Here is a 15,063-nt window from a genome sequence, read left to right as displayed (position 1 = left end):
GGGAAGAAGATTTTTTTCATTAACAAATATTAAACTTGATTGTCAATTTGGCTTTCATACTTCTAGGCACCCTACAGGCACCATGTCTGTTCTCTTTATAAGGCAAAATACGGCAAAATGAAATTATTAATCTGCTGGTTCCAGGAACATCCCACACATCAGTTTGTTACAATAGAGTAGAAACCTCACTTGCTCTGGTTTAGTTTGTGTAACTGAATCTCATCGTTCCGAATGGGTGTCCTCATCTAGGCCAGGGTTTGGGTGTGACCAAATAGCATAGAAGGGAAAGCAAGAAAATACTTGATGGGAGACTGAAATTCCATGGGTATTGCATGGCTGATTCATCATCTATGCACCCAAAAAAGACATTTATGGCTGGTTCAACTGAAGTGCTGAAAATACAGATCTGCCAACAACATACATATACTGGTGTAGCCAACTGTAAAAAAGTACAATTTGTCCCAGGGGCCTTTGAGTTTGCTTTCCAAAAAGCTAAATTGTGGTCTTTATGTGCAACCAGCATTGCACTGACCCATCTAAGTCAGGGGTTTCCAAAATATGAGGCTGGTATCACTAGGCTTGAAATAGAGGATAGGGTCTGAATCTGAAGGTCAATTAGGCAGGGTTTTGGGTGAAGATGCTAATTGGTAGTCTCAACTAAACTGCACATGCATCAACTTGATGGGCAACTCAAATATTGCACCTGAAAGAACAACTAGAGGATTCTGAAAACCCCTGGTCTGTTTAAAGAACCCTAAAATGAAACCTAATGTGTTAGTGACACCATCAAAGCCATGGCTATTTGCCAGTTTGTTCTTCTATAAATCCCCCTGTTAACATGATCAGTCATCCGTTACCCTGTGACTTCCTCTCTTTGATATATGCTATGTTCAGGTAGCAGTTGATGACCTTACTAAGGGGAAAGGTGACCAGTCGGTTAAGAACATAATGAGGAAATGTGAGCCTCACATGACAGACAAAGTAAGAATATTATACAGTAATATTGGAATGTTAAATAAAAGCTACATGAAAAAAAATATATTTATGATAGAGCCTGGATATAACCCATGGAACTGATTGCCAGGGCATTATGGCATGTCATTAACTAAACTAGTTTTATTCACAAAACCAGAGCAGAACCAGATAACAGAGGTTTGAATATTTGTCAATGTTAATGAATTCAGTTTATTTAGAGGCAACTTATGTCTGTGGCATAAAGGACAGTATATAGGCAAGACAGGGTGTACTTTTCCATAGCCTTCAACTTTGTGCACAAAAAAAGAGCATTACACACAAAAAATTTTATACTTACTGCCTGTACAAATCTACTTATATTGCAATGCCTAAGCACAAACAGGAGCAATATAAATGAAACATTGAAAATAAACAATAATAATATTGAAAATAAATACATAATTTCTATATAAAGTTCAGTAAACATTTTAAATGAGGTCCCTGCACTTCAGAGCACTGCACCTTGATCTACAAAACCTGGGCCAACAGGTGCACTGGCACAAATAAAGACACATATACGCACATTCAAGTGCTTTCTTTGTATTTAACATTTTAGAGGGGTTTTCGCCATATTTTGGTGTGCACAGCTGTTTAAAAATATAGAAAATTAGTATTACCCCCCTCCCCATTTATTCCAGCAACCACTTGAAAACATTAGCTAAAGAATTTTCAAGCAATAATTGCCTGTGCCAAAAATGCGACTAGGGTGTAAGCGATTCCCATAGAAATGAATGTGGTCAATTCTGAAAAAAGTCTAAAAAAACGTCTGAATATAACTAGCTTTCTGAGAGACTGATCTGAAATTTCAAGCAAATTCTCTTGAAAAAAAAACTTCTAAAGTTGAAAGTGCTCATAATTTCTTTCAATGAGTCCTTTGACATCATTTGAACAAAACCTTTTCTTCGTCCCACATAAGAATTCCCAGCTTAAATTACATCCAAGCTGGGACCTTTACCGTTGCCATATATACAGCAGCCGCGGGAAGTATTTTATGACATGGCTACTGTATAGAATGGAACTGAATTTCAACAAAGGTGTCAATTCTATTAAGAGGAAGTAGGAAATGGTATATGTGTGACTAGACGGTCCCCATGAATAACTGAAAGAATGTGAGAAATATTTGCTTAATTGCATGAGTAACAGGGCTGTCATTGGCTGGGGAGAGACCTTCAGTTAACAATCGATGCTGGAAGTTGCACTTCAACATAAATTCAGGGCCACAGGTTGGGAACCCTGACTAAAAGGAAAATTCAGCAGCAGAGCAACACATGTCACATGGTACAGGACCACAGTTATTGGAGACAAAAGGTGGCTATACACTTGAAGATTAAAGCTGCCCTTTAGACCAATTTGGCAACTTATCCGCCAGTGTATGGGGGCTTCCAAGGGGTCTCACTGATCAGTATCTGGCCAAGATCTCAATCGGGGAGGTTTGAGTTTTTTGGCGATCGAGGACCACATCGGCTTGTTGATGCGGTCCTCATCCCGTCGGCACCCAGTCTCTTCATTGTGATCTGATCGTTCAGCCCTAAAGCCAAACATTCGAATATCGCCCTGCCGTTGGTGGGCATATCGGGGAAAGATCCGCTCGTTTGGTGTCCTCGACAAACGAACATTGCCACCTTAAGAGTTTTATTTATTATGCTGTGTAAAATGAAATTTGCCATAAACAACAGTCTAAAAAGTTGTGTAAAATAAATGGCAAATCGATCAAGGTGTGTTTCCCTTTATGGAATACGAACGCCAGATTTCCAGAAGTTACTTAGAGAAAATTTGCATAAAAAATTACGCCATTTTTACGCAGCCGTGTCTGGAGATGTGTGGTGAATTATTCCACTGTTTTTTACACCGCATAATAAATCTGCCCCTAAAGCTGCTCAGTATCACCTCTACCTTAGCGAGGGGTTATGTCCCAAAATATTATGCATGTTTAGTCTCTTATAACTGTACCCATATGCCATGACACTTTAGGATTTTAGGGCACCGGTTTATATAAACGGCATAGGTGACATATTTGCCTGCTCATGTGCTCTATGACTGGTAAAAGTATGACTGTAAAAATGACCATGTTGTGATATTGTTGCCACCATGACTCCTTTCCTATATTCTACCTACCTACACCAGCTCCTTTGAGATTTGTCACCTAATGTGGCACCCCAAAAGGTCACTCATTTTACACCCTCTAAAAGCAACTCTGAGTGGTTGGGATAGAGTTTGAGAGAGATTACAGGCAATTGACAGCAGATGGGGGGGATTACAATCAACTATAGAAGGGGGGCAACAGTCAATTGTATATGGGTGTTTATTTAAGATAGTGGGTCACAACAATAAATGAATCTAAACTAAAGGCAGGTGAGTAAAAGCAGAATGTTTACAAGCGTTTGTAAGTCATTGCAGTGCAGGTAATTAGTTGTCAGAGCAACCACGAGACTTTGTGCAGAAAAGACCTCCCTATTGTTTGCACTGCTTTCTCTCCAAGGCTCTGATAAATGGTTTAACTAAGTTGACGTTTTAAAAAGAGCTGCAAGATAACAAAATCATGAGAGGTCAAGAGGGGATAGGTACACATATAGGGAGGCAATATCTGTAGTAAGAAGAAGCTTTAAATTTAGATTCACTATTTCATTAAATGGCAATGGCTGCTCCATCTCCTCACTTTGGTGTGCATTGGCCTCACTATTGGTGGCTTGGTGAGCATTCACTTTCACTCACTAATGACTAATGGGTCATGTGAGTTTCACTTTAATTAGTTACAATCACACAAGAGGGGGCGTATCGGTGTAGGTCAGATCTCAAACAAGGGCAAATACTAGAAATCATGTAGCATCTGTTACATTAAAAGGCCACTGGCACTGAAAATGATGGTGTAGCCCTTTAGTGAGGCATAACTATATAACCCCATGTACAGACTGTCTCTTATTTTTACCAAATTTCAATATGCCCAGTATTTAAAGTCAAATTCTTTCTTAGTTTCACAATCCAACAAAGTACTCATCTTTTCTACACTATTCAACACATTTTCATCTCCAATATCACTTTGCTCTGGATTCTCTCTGCCTTTAATACTCCTTTGGCTCATTCTAGCCTTAGCAGAACAAACAGACCCTGAACAGCGAGCAAACACACAAGTCATGACTACAAACACATCGAAGTTGGAATTTTCAAACTGGGCGCAATACGTTACATGTAATTGTTCTGTATACATCTCCACAAAAAAAACACCTGTGTGAACACTTCTGTCTTTTGTCCATTCTTTCAACACTTCCATAATCATTGATTTTTTCCTTTCAGCAGTGATATATATCCAATAATCGTAAGCATCTCCCAGTGTTAACAGTACAGGCACTTAGTCCGTTATAAAGAAGAACTGCTGGTGTTGAAATTCTTGGATAAGCACACAGGGGTATTAACACTTCACACAAACCATTTTGTACCTGAAATCCCTTAGGGCAGGGGCACACGGGCAGATTCGGGGAGATTTAGTCGCCTGTTGACTAATCGCCTCTTCTTCGGGGGAACAATCTCCCCAAACTGCCGTCCCCCTGCTAAAATAAAAAATTGACTGCGCCAATGCACTTGTGGCACTTCGATTTCCGAAGTCGCCCCCAAGTTTCCTCGTGAGGCAACTTCAGGCAACTTTGGAAATCGAAGTGCAAGGAGTGCCATTGCGCTGTCGTTTTCTCATTATAGCAGGCAGAGGGCAGTTCGGGGAGATTGTCGCCCCGAAGAAGAAGCGATTAGTCGCCAGGCGACTAAATCTCCGTGAATCTGCCTGTGTGCCCCTGCCCTTAATGTCAAATGGTCTGACTTTTCTTAGGTCCGAGGGTAAAGTGTTGTCCAAAACTGGAAACATTTAAATAACCTTTAAAAGGATAAATAGATAGATTAGGATAGGGTTGGATTGTTTTTATGCAATTGGGAATCATTTTTGCCTGCCCTGTGCAGTGTTTACTGTCAAGCAGCAACACATGGGATGGCCACCTTTTTTGGCAATTTTTGGTCATGCCCATTTTTGTGGCCACACCCCATAATTACCATGTCAATTTTACAACATTTGGCAGGTTATGAAACTTTCAACGCATTTCTGTGATTTTTATGTGTTATCACAGATTTGCTAATGAAGGTAAATTGCAAATGCAAGTCACAGTTTCCCCAATAGACCTGCTTACCTTAAATTGTTTCTTTGCTTATCTAAAATTGTTGCTAAAGTATCTAAGTGCACCTGCCACGTATTCTGGGCTCTTGGCCAAAAGCCAATTAAGTTTTAGAAAATTTGTATCTTTTTCTGGCTGTTCAGTGCAGGAGATCAAAGAGAAAGTGAGGAAATTTCAGTAGCAATCCGGGACTGCGGGTTGAGCTGTCAAAATCGGGACTGTCCAGTGAAAAACGGAACAGTTGGGAGTTATGCAGGGGTTTTTTTTTTATTATAAAAGGATCCTGTACTTTCAGTCAAAAGTAAGTTGCCATTCAACTTACTTTTTTTGCCATTACTTTTTCTCATTCTTAAATTTAAATATGCATTCATTGAACCTTGTTTTACTACCAAGAACACTTACATATAAATCCATTTGTTTTAGCCTTGTCTGTACTTGCAGGGCTAATTCTTATGCAGATTCAGATGAAGCAACTTGCCCAAGGCCACAAACAGGGTTTTTATGAGCCATGGATTTAGTTCATAGTGGCATTCTCTGTGCTTCCAAAACACAAGAGGAGTTATTTGCTATGACCCTAGATAGTGCTAAAAGTTAGTGTGCCCATTAGTTAGTGCTCATTTAACAAAGCACATGTATCTGATATCTGGCTGCGCTCTGCACCTACCACCAGACTGGAAATCTGACACAAGCAGCACATGTTGCAGAGAACAGAACACATGTTAAGAGGACATGTAATAGAATTTACCTATAAAATGATTGAGTTACTGACTCAGCTTGGAGTTTCTTGTCTAAGCTTCCACTGTCTTCTACTGTCTAGTCAAACGCTCCCTTGTCACCTCCTATAGGCAGCCTATTGTGTTATATTACTTATAACTCACTGACAAGAAGCATGGAACAGCCCCCAAACGTTTTCCCCTGTACTAAGCAGAATTCTGCAGAAACAGTTTGTGAAGTACATGTTCCACTACTAGATATGAAACAGGAAACAATGGGGCACAAGTGGGGGATTCTGGTACCTTTCCGCCAGTAGAACATAAATTAGAAACATTATGGAGACCCACTTGCTCGAAAAAAGTGTGTGTTTATTCCATAAGGTTCAGCATGATACCAAATGACACACCATACACTACTAGATACCAATAACTATGTCAGGTACTGGCCTGGAGAAGGCTGAATTCTGCATGGAAACAAGGCTACACCTTAAAGGAACAATTCAATGTAAAAATAAAAACTGTGTAAATAGATAAGGCTGTGCAAAATAAAAAATGTTTCTAATATAGTTAGTTAGCCAAAAATGTAATGTATAAAGGCTGGAGTGGCTGAATGTCTAACATAATAGCCAGAACACAACTTCTTGCTTTGCAGCTCTCTAACTCTGAGTTAGTCAGTGACTTGAAGGGGGGCCACATGGGACATAAATGTTCAGTGAGTTTGCAATTGATCCTCAGCATTCAGCTCAGATTCAAAAGCAACAGTTATGACCCATGTGCCCCCCCTCACGTCACTCACTGGTTACTGCCTGGTAACCAATCAGTGGAAACTCAACTATTGAATTATAAAAAAGAAGTTGTTAGCCCAGTAAAAGTATTTAAAGTCCCACACACTCCCAACTCTTGGCTGTTAATAATACAGGCAAACATGTTCTATAATTTGCCCAATAATTATGACTTTTAAGGTTTCCGTCTGATACTGCAAATAACCCTGCTAACTAATCAATGCAGTTGAATACCAGAGGGGTTTTTATATGTGCCTGTTGTTTGAAGTGGAGTGGTAATAAAAATAGCAAGTTCATATGATGTTAAAACATCATCCAAGCCACACTGCTAAACCAGACACAACAAGACAACCAGAAACATTCCACAATGAAAGCCAGAGGCCAAGCCAGGTACAACCACATTTCTCTAGTCTATCAATGATATTTCCCCAGGGGGTCAGGTGTTTGAGGTTTCTGTGATGGACAGGATTTATCTGACAAACAGTGAGTGCAAGAAACATGTCAAAAATATTGAAAAAAAAAAAATAACTTGTGACCTCCAACTAGGGGGTCCCAAATGTGCTGCAATTCAACAGAATTTAACCCCATAAACAAGAGCTGCACCTAGCCACAGAAAAAAAATAAAATAAAGGATATTAGCAACTATTTTGTAAAAAATGGTAAACTATGTATACATGATATTTAAATCTGGTAATTATATATATATATATACACCATGTCTTTATTTGTTGTATTAGCTCTATAAATGAAATCCTGATCATGCAATAGAAGGGTAGCCATTACAGGGGTCGTGAGGATCTATTTTGTAACAGTGGGCAAATTTGCTCTGGCACAGCAACGCATAGCAACCAATCAGCAATTAGCTTTTGATCAATCTACTGCAAGGAGAATCTTGAAAGCAAAATTGGTTATTAGATTAAGGGGTTCATTTTGATTGCCTCTACTTCAGTTGTGGCCCTAACCCGTAATATGAATGTACATGGGGTCAATACCAAATAAGGTTTATGTATGTGCATCTCTGTTGTACAGGAGTATACTGAACAACTGTGTGTCCACGGAGGAGGGTTTGTAATATAGTGAAATAGCCCATCTTCTCATATTAAGTAGATAACACAATGCCACAAAGCTGAATAAACCACTGTGTGAATTGAGTATTTCAGGGCAGATTTTCCCTTGAGAAGGGATCGAATTAGACCATGTAAATTCATTTCAGCGAAGCAGGCGAGTTAAGTATAAACAACAATAAGTAGGTTCATTTCATTCTAGTCACTTAGCAGAGCCCATGGAGAAATGAGCATACATAATGGATGGATAATCAAGTACAATCAGGACTATGACCCTGGATATGGAGGTGATTATGCAGAGCGGGTTGATAATAGGACTCTCTCCCTGGCATCTGACACTGGGCTCTCTTTCTGGGTTAAAAGCAGTTTGGCACATTCATTCCATGCATCGTATTACAGATCCCCTCAGCAGATCTGCCAAGGCTCCAAACAATTTGCTCTTCAGTAAAGGAACATGTTATAATATTGGCAGAAAATTATTTTAAAATGTATCATTGCTCGATACAAAGTCAAATAAACTACATTTTCTATAATGGTCTTTATGGGAGCCATTGCCTTCTTACTCACCTTTATGTTTTATCCTGTAGAATGTGTAAACCCCCCCCCCCCCGGGTTTATGGGGAAAATAGTAATCTCTAGAAAAGTAAGTTTAATGACAGACTGGGCATGGTTGTGCATGCCTGTTCCATTTAATGTTCGCAATACAGAATGGAGCCCAGCCGCCCCCTCTTCCCTGCTATCAGCATCCTCTTTCATGTATGGAAAATTTATGTTGTGCTTTCATCCCAAGACAATGACCAAATACAGTAATTGTGGGGTTTTTAAACCTTTGAGCTCTCATTTAATGGCACCGCAACTTCATTTGGTCGTGTAGAAAATACCCTACAAGGAGCATGGCTAATGTATAGTATATATAGGAGCTCATTATAAAACTGACTTCTTAATATATAATTTTTTTTTCTAATATATAGGCACCCGAGGGCCATCCCCCAAAAGCTGTCACCCTAGGCACTGCCGCTCAGAAATACAGCCCTGCATAGGACTGGTGTCTTTAGGGAGCAGACAGTGCCTTAGCCTGATGGCACAGGGGGTGTTTTCTCAGCTGGTAAATCACCTAAAACCAGCCCTGACATCCCCCATTCACTTGAATTGGAAATAGAGCATCTTCGGGCTGATTACAACCCATACCTGAGCAATGGTTTTTCATTCAAGGAAACACTTTACCTCTAATATCTACCCCTTTGTCCTTTTAATCCCACCCGGAATTCTAATTTTATTTTCCTGTATGCATAAGCTTTCTGCTGAAACCCAGAATGATTCACAGAAAGAGCACCTCTGTGCTCCAGATAAATGCAGGGACTTGGTTAAACTACAACTCTCAGCATCAACCCATGAGCTAAAGGCTGAGAGGTGTATGAGCCAAGCAACCCGCAAAGAACAGCAAGAAATCCCCTGAATCCACTGGTTCCTTTTCTATTGCATACCTATTTGTGTAGGTATAATCCTGCAGGAAAAACTGTGTTCCAGCCCATCCCCAAATGCCCCAGAGAAAATGCTCTCAGCAAACAAACAAATGTGAAGAAAAGGAAACAAAATGACCATTTCTGGGATAATAATGTCTTTAAATATATGTTACCATTCTTTCAAGTGCAGGACTGAGAGGCCACGGCCGTCTCTTGTGACGGATTGAGAGGAGCCACTATCTTGTGTCTGAGGGCTGAGCCACTACACAGTGTAATTGCATACTACAATTCAGTTATAGCTGTACAGTACATAAAATAGCGGAGCCAAACATGTCAGTTCACATGAAACCCTTGCCTTTTAAAGTCCAAACTGTGGCAGCCTTAAACAGTGAGCAGGCTTTAAAGCTAATATTGATATGTTGGGTGAGCGCTTCTTTAAGTTATTAGAATTTCCCAGAAGCCCTGACTGAAGTCCAATTAGACACAGCTTTGGGGTGAATATGTATTATCTTTTCTAAGTATTCTAGACCAAGAAGAAGGTTAACTGGTAATTTATTATCAAAAGCCCTGAGTTGGTTTAACAACAATTTTGTATAGGGAATGTGTCCTAGGCCAAGGGACAAGAAGAAGCTTTTTTTTCTCATGTGGCTTTGGAAGGTCAGGGGCCATTGACTGAACCAGTTCCTTCTGAGCTTGTGCTTAATCAGACTGGGCCTCAGACCCAGAGATTAGATTGCAAGTTCTATGGAGACAGACTCACTCTATCTGAGATTCATTAGCTAATATAATGCATGTATTAGTACTATAACCCCTCAACAGACAGCTAAGTAAAAAACATGGATCATTGGGTCACACCTCACTACCCATTACACATGTGGTAAGAGCTGTCATATTGCTTGCTCTGAATTGGTCATAGACAGCAAACCAACTAGTGGCCATAAAGAGATGTGCCCTTAAAGGAACAATTGAGTGTATACATAAAAAATGGGTAAATAGGCTGTGCAAAATACAAAATGTTTCTAATACAGTTAGTTAGCTAAAATTATAAAGAATGGAGTGACTGGATGTCTAACATAACAGAACAGAACCCAACTTCCTGCTTTTCAGCTCTCTAACTCTGAGTTAGTCAGTGATTATAAGGGGGGGGGTCACCTGGGACATAACTGTTCAGTGAGTTTGCAACTGATCCTCAGCATTCAGCTCAGATTCAAAAGCAACAGTTATGACCCATGTGGCCTCCCCTCAAGTCACTGATTGGTTACTGCCTGGCAACCAATCAGTGGAAAACAAGAGACTGGAAAGCAGGAAGTAGTGTTCTGGCTATTATGTTACACATCCAGTCACTCCAGCCTTTATACATTACATTTTTGCCTAACTATAACTAACTATATTGAAAACATTTTTTATTTTACACAGCCTATCTATTTACCCAGTTTTTATTTTTACACTGAACTGTTCCTTTAAACTGGTACCTAAGCACTAAGGATGCCCCGTGCACACAATACACCATGCCCTTATACTATACTGTGTATGCAAGTGGAAATAAAGGGCAAATAAGGCCTCCATGTTATTAAGAGTTACATTAGTATTACAATTTCATTACTGCAATCTGGAGATTTTCCGAAGATCTTTACAGAACAGAAGGTATGCGTAAAAAGTACAGACAAACGTGTGCAATCCCTTGCCAGAATAGCCTACAATCTAAAGCAGCAGTTTAAGGCTTTTGGGTTCAGGTTCCCCTTTGCTGTTCAACAGCAAACTATCCTTGGGCTCCAGGGGGAATATGCATGAATTTACATTTATTCTCAGATGTTACCCGAACTGGCATTCAGGGCGGTCACCTTTGTTTTAGCCCTGCCTAAAGGGTCCAACACCATAGTTTGGGTAATCTAAAGGTTTACATTAGTCAACCAACCTGACATGCCATAACATATTCAACGAATTAATGCTCATGAGTTTAAATAAAGGTTTGTGAATGAAAGCAATTTAAAATATGCTGCAGCCTTAAAGAGACACACACAGTGTGTAACCCTATAATTTCCTAAAAATCAATTCTATACATTCTAACAGCAGTCCTGAAAGATAAATTTCAATAGTCTGAAGCATTAGCCGTGTGTGTTAAATGCACACCTCTGGCGCTGACATAAAAAAAAGGACAAATTACAATAAGAAATAAATATTATTGATGAGTTCTTTAGCATGAAACACAAACCCACCCACATGAGCTCACACAGAATATCCCGGCTGCAAGGTCACCGATTAGCCAAGTGCCAAACTGATGTTTAGCAAAAGGGAGTGTCACTCACAAAGGGCACATTTGATCTCTTAAATGGGCTGCGGTAGCAAAACCCAAACGCAGAAGTGACAATGAACCCATTGCCAGCTGGGGAAATAGATTACTGATGCCTTGGGGAAGGTAGAGCAGGAGGAAATTCTCTGTATGTACGAGTCATTAAAAAAGATTTCTAGGCGCTTACTCATTAAACTGATATAAATTAACCCTGAAATGTTAATAGGAGGAAATATATTTACAAGTCTGCACTTTCACTTTTTTTTTTGCATTTTCATTTATTAAACATATTCCCTTGGACTTCGGGGCAAAAGTGATTCTGCTGCACAGGTAGCCCTTTTTTATATCGGAGCTGCCATACCGCCAAGATAAAGTACTCTATACTTTACCAACTCTAAAAATCACAGTGACAAATTTTTAGGAGAATAGTGCAATGCTTTCTTGGCTATAGCAATATTTATAGACCAAAACTATCCAAACCCCGGGAATGCAGACTGCCCCCCACCTGCTGTATATCTAAAAAATGGGAGAGTAGAATACCATGTATTGCAACAGGGATTTGAACTTTTTCACACAGACCATATGCTGGCTTTTTAACTTTATGATCATAAGGGTAACTAAAAACCCCTGTTTTGTAAACACATGCACTTGCATTTATACTGAATTACTTATGAGACAGGGGACCAGGAAAGTGCATTGTAAGTAGCACTTCGATTATACTTAAATATACTTTCATTTAGCCTTTAGAGTACATATGCTGGATTTGCCCTGGAATAAAGAGGGTTAAATGAAGTCAAGTATGAGAATAAAGGAAATACTGACTGGTGGCTCGACTGCAAGTACAACATCTACAGTTACAGTGTAACACAAGAATGTCCAGCCCTGCAGCTGTTGCTTTACTAACAACTCCCGGAATCCCTCCCTGGGAGTAGTAGTTCAACAGCAGCTACCTGACTGAGGCAAGTAAACTAGCAAGGGTGCAGTATAGCATAATGTGAAATAAACACAATATGAGTGGGATAGGGATTCCCTGTCTGTTGGTACAAATCTGTATGATGATGCCTTACTCATTACATCCTTTATTTATGTATCACAGGCATATTCTCGGCGGCGTAACTACAGCTAACCGGGCCCCCCTGCAAAAAAATCTTCAGGGGCCCTGGCTTAGCTGCACGCAGTTACCTGCATGCGCATACACGCATCCGCTTTAGCGCTCGCACATCTCCTGTCCTCTCCTCCGATCCGCCCCGCCGCTCTGCCGTTAAATTACTTGTGGCGGTCGCCGCACACAGTGTTAAAGGAATTTCCGTTCAGCAGACCCCTTTAAGTTGAAAATGTTTTTATTGTTTTCCACGTTAAACAAGCAGGAATTTTAACAAAAGATCAAAGCAGAACAATGAGCAGCAGACCCCTTGGTCCGGGCCCCTCTGTCCCCCGGGCCCCCCCGCAACCGCGGGGTCTGCTGTATTATAGTTACGCCACTGCATATTCTGCAGAGCATTACACTGGTTATATATCATCTCTCTTCAGGGTGTTTCCATCTGGGGCAGTACAATGCGAATGGGCCTATTATCAAAACAATTAATGCAAGTAGATCTAATATATGTTTTCATTTGCACCAGCCAAGTTACCCAGGCGACCAATCAGAGCTTTGCTTTTATTATCTAACTTGGATTATCCAGAATAAATCTATTCAGGGATTGGTCAATAGCTGCACTTTATGCCATTGTGAACTGGTTGGTACCACTGTCCGATGTCATAATCCGTAATTCAGACAGCCAATCAAAGGACTGCCCAAGCACATCACTATCCTTAGCTGTGTACTTTAAAAGAAGTTCTGCAGCAGCAACAGCCCCTTAGGGAGAAGACCCTTGCAGCTCTACCTATAAAAGGAGTGCGGATAGAAGAGCAGCTGCTGCCCAGAAATAACCTGTGTGACTGCCCTCTGGGGCTTCCCAGCATTACCCTGACTGCTACTCAGTGCCCTCCAGTGCCTGTAACAGACATGATGGAGAGAGAGAGGGGGAAGTGGTACCTACATTCACAGCAACACGTGCGGGGCTGTCACTGCCTCGGGGCTGCATATGAGCCTCTCCAGTCTGCTCGATGCCACAAGCTCAGAGTCTGATACGGCCACACGGGGAGAAATCGCTCAGCTCTGACTTCAGCCGCAGCTCTGTCCCTCTGCCCTCGCCGGCTCTGCTACACACAAGGACAGGGGCTGGGCTCTTACATAGCCACGCCCACTGACTAATTCCAAACTGGGAAGGGCAATTATATGGAACTTCAGCTGGAGGGGTAAAAGAATCCAAATAAGTAGGACAAATGCCATTGAGATATTTCGCGGAATCAGATCTGTGTGGTGTCTAGACTAGCGCTTTCATAACGCTAAAAATAATATTGTGTATTATATTTATATATCAGTATATTATATATAATAATAATGTTTAGTCAGGGGCAATACACTGTACTGTGCTTTGCTTTAACAACCATCCAAGAATTCAAATAGACTGCAAGCTCTTGGGTTCACGGATCCTCCTCAAAGCTGTTGCAGGTATTGAAAGCAGAGCAGAAAGTGACATTACCCCCAGTATATACTTTATAGAAGATCTACTGATTGCTTGCTACTAAGCTACTAACCATTAGATCTGGTGGTGTTGCTGCTTATAAGCCCAGTGTGCTTCCTGAGATTTCATGTGCACTGCAGGTTACCCACAAGTAACACTGAGAAGGCCCATCAAGTAAAAGTCATTTAGGTACAGTGGGTATCGTGCTTCCTAGAGGGGAGCTATCCATAAGCCTGGGGTGCTATCATGCTTACGCTAAAATCATAGGGCCCCTAAATTTTGGGAACAAATTACTGTTGCTGCTTAAATCAAAGTCGCACCAGTTGCGGGGTCTGTTTACACCCCTGTTACAGCCCTGCTTTTCAGTAAAATGATCTGTGAGTTTGTATCATACTAGCTATGGTTAACTTTAAAATTTGAATCCTAAGAAAACCTACCTGCTAGCTAGTAGTCAGGTGTGTAACTTTAGAGGAAGCAGACCCTGCGGCTGCAGGGGGGTATAGGGGCCACATGAGGTCCTAATTGATTCATATACAATTTATGAAATATTGGTAAAACTGGTCAACCTGGGGGCCTGAAAAAGAATCTGCTGTGTGGCCCAGTAATATCTAGTTACACCACTACCAGCACAGGTGCATGAGAGAGTCTGGCATGGGGAGTGAGCGGATTGGGGCTAGGTAGGGATTTTTTTTTACACTCCTGTGTAGTTTTTGGGGAAAGTTACCTTGTAACTTGAGTTTTTCGTGATCTTTACATTTGCATGAAGCCATTGTGCAGCGTGTCTGTCACTTGGCGGACTGATATAACTGCAGGCTTCTGCAGGTGAAGAGCTTCTGGCTACCTTCATAGAAACTCTATACCCCTTTCTCTTGTGATGTTGACTGTTAAAGGGACAGTAAGACTTACAGAGCTGGTGTTCCTTTAAGTGCTGCTGTCAAATGTTGGCATAGCCTTAATGTAGATTCTGGGAAAGTTAGACTTGTAGAAGGAAAAAGAAAAAAAATTCAAAACCTGAA

General features: G+C 40.7%; 1 protein-coding gene across 2 annotated transcripts in view; it reads right to left on the bottom strand.

Moving 5' to 3' along the window:
• Window positions 1-13,813, bottom strand: part of lypd6b.S (LY6/PLAUR domain containing 6B S homeolog) — a 34,121-nt gene extending 20,308 nt beyond the window's left edge. Inside the window, exons 1-2 of one of the 2 annotated variants that reach the window (XM_018238771.2) lie at window positions 13,520-13,813; window positions 12,663-12,801 (exon numbers count right to left, since the gene is read on the bottom strand). The gene's annotated coding sequence lies outside the window, so the exon portion shown is untranslated. The remainder of the gene's footprint in view (window positions 1-12,662; window positions 12,802-13,519) is intronic. The other variant, XM_018238772.2, reaches the window with a different exon arrangement.
• Window positions 13,814-15,063: the final 1,250 nt, after the last annotated feature.

The sequence above is a fragment of the Xenopus laevis genome, chromosome 9_10S (genome assembly GCF_017654675.1).
Source record: "Xenopus laevis strain J_2021 chromosome 9_10S, Xenopus_laevis_v10.1, whole genome shotgun sequence".
Lineage (NCBI taxonomy): Eukaryota > Metazoa > Chordata > Amphibia > Anura > Pipidae > Xenopus > Xenopus laevis.
The sequence above is the reverse complement of the archived record's forward strand: the minus strand, read 5'-3'. Positions and strand labels throughout refer to the sequence as shown.